Source organism: Lates calcarifer, unplaced genomic scaffold (assembly GCF_001640805.2).
Source record: "Lates calcarifer isolate ASB-BC8 unplaced genomic scaffold, TLL_Latcal_v3 _unitig_5709_quiver_1869, whole genome shotgun sequence".
Lineage (NCBI taxonomy): Eukaryota > Metazoa > Chordata > Actinopteri > Centropomidae > Lates > Lates calcarifer.
This window is the reverse complement of record NW_026117681.1, coordinates 1-5136: the sequence shown is the minus strand read 5'-3', so window position 1 is coordinate 5136 and position 5136 is coordinate 1. Positions and strand designations below refer to the sequence as shown.

Sequence of the window (5136 nt, the reverse complement as noted above, 5' to 3'; positions counted from 1 at the left end):
GCCACCAACATTAAACCCTGCTGTCTGTGTGAAGAAGTGGGATGAGATGTATGAAAGGTTCACACATCTACACGGACAGTTTCGTTCCAACCACACAGCCACTGCTGTGGTTCCTGTGTTTCCTACCAGTGTCACGAGGATGTTGAGGTGTCATGTCCTGTTCTTCATCTGCAGTAAGTCCTTTATATTAAATCAACTGATTTAATCTTGTTTATCTAAATACTAGTGTTTAGGGACAGATTCCTTTGCCTTGATCATCCTTTGACTTAAGCAATATCATTACACAGCTGCAACACATGGAGAGTTTTGTAGCCTATAAGGTTAGAAACAAATCATGGGCAAATGGAAATACAGTATTTTTCAGAGACCAATTAATCTGATATCCAATAAATTCAACTGAAACAAAAAAATTATACTAAATGAAGACATTTTATCTATGTCATGTTCTCTTCTCCTCTAGAATCACATCAGCTGTGTTTTTCTATGTGCCCTTGCAGTAACATGAAGATGTGGAGCTCTCAAAACCCATTGTTCATCCAGTTTCTCAGGTTTAATAAAATTTTAAAAATCAAAATACAAGGGGGTTTTTGCTAGATTATTTTGTCTATTCTATGTTCTCTTCTTGCAGTTGCTCTGAGTCGTGTGACCCGTGCAGCAGAGGTGATCCATGCAGCTGGATACAAAGGGAGAGAAGTTACAGTTTCCTGCCCCTATGAAGAAGGTTATACGTCTCATGAGAAGTACCTGTGCAGGAATGACTGTGCCAAAAATTATGATGTTGTGATCAGAACTTCAGAAGGGGAGAAGGGGAGATACTCCATTCATGATGACAACAAGAATCAAGTCTTCACAGTGACCATCTCTGATCTTTATCCTACGGATGCTGGGAAATACTGGTGTGGGGTGACCAGATTTGGAATGGATCCCTACACTGCTGAAGTAAAACTGGAAGTAGAGCCAGGTATAAGAATGAATTAATCAATTAACCATGTGTACAACTTGTATATGTCCTTCAGCTGCATCATGCCACATTTTTTTAAAGACTGTGAAGCAAAAAATTAAATTCACTTCTCTTGGTATAAACCTCTTTGTATATGTTTTCAATGTAAAACTATATGTTTTTTTTGTTGTTGTTGTTGTTGTTTTTTGTTAATGAAATCTAAAGAGGGCATGCAACACCTCCTAGTCTTTGTATAATAAGGTCCAGTTAGAGTGGGAATATGGTCGCCCAATTGGTCGAAAAAATGATGTACACTAATGTCATATTTAAAAATCTGATTCAGATAAAAGATCAAATATTTATTTGACAACAAAATGAAGTCACAAAAGTATAATATTTCACTAAAGCTATGTCCCTCAATTAAAAGAAAAAAAATTATATGTCACATTGTCACTTCTATACTGTATATAGAAGAGTATGATGGCGACTGAAACACAGATTTTGGTGCCAAATAAAAACCTGTTCACCAAATCATTGTAGCATCGAGCTAGCTTTCTGTGTCTGGTGTCTGTCCTTGTAACAGTCTGATGTTGTTTATTTCACTGACAGACAGCTGTTGTGATCATTCCACTAAATTTCAAGGTTATGAGAAAGGTTTTTGACTCAATCTGTTTTGTTGTAAACTGGTACTGTTGCAGGAGCTGGAGTCAACAGGAACAGAGGCATAATGAGAAATGCTGAAGCAGAAGAATGCTGCTGATGAAAGAACAAAAAAACAAAAAACCTTGGGCTTCATTCCTCATTCCTGTGCCTAAACGCAACACGATACATTTTATTCTACTTCATATTTTCTCTTGAGTTCTTCTTAAAAGTCTCCCCTGATTGAACTGTGTGCTTTATAACTTTCACACCTTAATTATGAGTGAATAATTCCCCTGTAAGCTTACAATAAGAAAATAATGAAGAGGAGAACAACAACCACAAATACAGGTGGTTGGGTCCTAAACACATCAGGTGCAGTTCTTTTCAGTTATATTGTGTAATTCTTAGTTGGAGTGAACCCCGGATTTTTTTTTATTATTGATGATTTCATTATTGCATAGTCTGTTGTATATGTTACAGTTGTCCAGTGACTGAAACTGTCATTTAATCTGCATCAGCTCATTAGTTATCTGAGCCAAAGCTGATCCTGCCAACATGTGTAACCAGGCGACACCAAACAAACACACGGCTTGGTCCACTCCAGGACTGTGAACACTGTTCATCTCTGATGCTGCTTTTTGTTAAGACCTAAATCTGTTTACATTAACTGATCGGTTTTAGTTTATTTTTTCGTATATCTGTAATTATCAAAAATGAGCTCTGAGGTTTTAGTTCCTCGGCCACACTATGACAGCAGAGCTGTGGCTTTGGGGGTTCCAGAGAAGGATCCACCTGTAGAGATCCCACAGCCGTCCTCGGGCTCAGCCACCGCGGGGTACCGCTCCGCTAAATACACCCCGGCTGAGTGGTTCTCCAACTACCACACCATCCTCCAACAGGCTGGTACCGACCGCTACCAGGCCCGGAGCATCCAGCGAGAGTCCAAAACTCTGTCCCAGGACACCGAGGCAGCCACTTTGCAGACCCAGGCCGAGGGAACGCGTCTATTGGGAGAGAGACTACAAGAGATCCACTACTGGAAGTCAGAGCTGCAGCGGCACATCGATCAGCTGCTGGCCGACACCGAGTCACTACTGGGGCTGAAGAGGCGGCTGGAGAAAGCGCTGGACGCCACTGAGACTCCGTATGCCATCGCCACCGACAATCTGAACTGCAGGACAAGAAGACTGGGACCAGACCTGGTCAAAGACTCTGTGGAGGAGGAGCTGTTAAAGGTGATCACCGGCTATATAAAGTTTAGTAAAGTGAAGTGAAACAAAGCATCACTAAGGATCCCTGTCTGTACATCAGTGTGATGAATAAAGAATAGTCTACAATCAATAGCCCTATAAACAGGACAAATATGGGATATATTTTTGATAAATAAATTAAATAAAGCACACAAAAACAAAATGTATGGACACTTTCTAATAAAAACAAATGAAGTTGCAATGATGGTCAGTTAAATTAATATACAACCATTCTGATTAATCAGGTCTTCCTTGGAGTCCATTTTTGAGCAAAAATGCATCACAAACATTTGATGGTTTCTGCTTCTTTGCTGCTTATCCTTGTCTTGCATTACAGTAAATTTAATATCATTGTCTTTTGGACTGTTGGTCAGACAAAACAAGTAATTTGATGATATCACCTCAGGCTCTAGAAAATTAGGATGAACAACTTTTTTCCTGATGCTTCATTAACCAAATGATTGATTTGTGAAAAATATTCAGCAGGTAAATTGATCAGGAGAATAATTATCAATCATTAGATGCAGCCCTGTAAGATTATAATTCGGTTATGACCTTGCAGTAACATTCATGGGAAGGAGAGTCTAATACTATATTCAATGTATCAGTGACACAGCACCAGCAGAGGCTCATTGTGACTCTAACCAGGAGCCTGACCATGTGTTTTGTAGGAAGTGGACCTGATCAGGAGCGTGCAGGCTCTTCTCAAGAGAACTACAGCTCAGGTTGTCACTCAGATCAAGTAAGTCCTGTTTATTAGATGCACGTCACTCTTGAATGCCTTCATTAGCTTGAGAGATGAATTTTTCTGTGTTTGTGTGTGTATCAGGTTGAACAGAGAGTCCAAGCAGACGTTAGAGTTGGACTGGTCTGATAAATACCAGGCCTACAACTTTGACGACCACTGTGGAAGATACAGTAACATGAGTCCAGATACTCAGCGTCACCCCAGCTCAGCCGCCATGCAGGATCAGTGAGTCTTTGTGTGTGTTGTGGGTGTGTGGTGTGTGTGTGTGTTGGTGTGTGTGGTGTGTGTGTGTGTGTGTTTTATGAATACATGGAATAAATTTACCTCTGAAAATGAGAAACTGTGCTGATAGCCTTCATACTTAATACACAATCTACCCTCTGGTCTGCTGCAGGGTGTGTAACCCCACATCGTGGACAAAGTTTACACAGGACAACCTGAGCAAGGCTTTGCAGGAGGAAACAGGCCACCACAGTCTCAGGTCAGAGCACAGTGTGGCTCAGACTGTGTGAAAGAGACTGAAAAGTGACACTGTGGCATATGATTTCATATGTTCAGTAAGTGATGGTGTTTATGTGTATCAGGCTGCTGGTGGAGCGGAGTGCTGCAGGACACCACTGAGGATCTAAGAGTCCAGTGCTCCCGTGTGGACCGAGCTTCAGCCAGCGCTGTGAGGAGCTGATAGAGGCCAAGACCCAGCTGGAGATGAAGCTTGCACAGGTAGACAGACAGACAGGTGGGGCGATTGGCTGACTGATTAATTGATTATCTGTTGTATGATCATGTGTATGCACAGGTCTTGGAGCAGATTGGGACCCAGGAGAGGAACGTTGTGGCTCTACAGCAGGCCATCCACAACAAAGAGGCACCGCTGAGAGTAGCTCAGTCAGACTTTACCTTCGCTCCCTCAGACCCAACATGGAGCTCTGCAGGGATGAGCCCCAGCTCAGGTAAACATACACACAGATACACAAACAGAGTCTTGCCTCCATGACTTCAGGGGACATTACATTGACTTACATTCATTTTCTTACTCTAACCTTAACCATAAGTACTACTTGTCTAACCCTTACCCTTAGCCTAACCTCAACCAATCTAGCCTTACTCTAACCTTAAAACATATCTTCACCTTAAAATGTAATGATTTACATTATGAGGACTTGCTTTTTGTCCCATAAGGAAGACAGGTCCCTATAATGTATCTGTGTGAACAGACTTAGGTCCCCACAACATGAGTAACACCTAGGTAACACAAACACACAAAACCAACATTATCTATGTCCTTTCTGTCTCTCCCTCTCCTCACTTCCTGCCTGTGTCTGTAGTTTGGAGGGGGAGGTGAGGCAGATTGATGCCACTCTGGCATCTCTGCACCAGCAGCTGAGCGAGGCCAGGGGGTCCCTGTCCCACCTGGAGGAGTCGCGCATGACCCTCGAAAAGGACATAAACTGTAAAACCCACTCTCTGTTAATTGAGAGAGACAAGTGCATGACTCATCGTAAACGATACCCAACCATCTCAATGCTGTCAGGATACTGAAGAAGGTGACTCTAAGT

The 5136-nt window shown here is 42.0% G+C and overlaps 1 pseudogene; it reads left to right on the top strand.

Moving 5' to 3' along the window:
• Positions 1–2181: 2181 nt before the first annotated feature.
• On the top strand, positions 2182–5119 carry LOC108875748 (tektin-4-like; annotated as a pseudogene).
• The last annotated feature ends 17 nt before the right edge of the window (positions 5120–5136 follow it).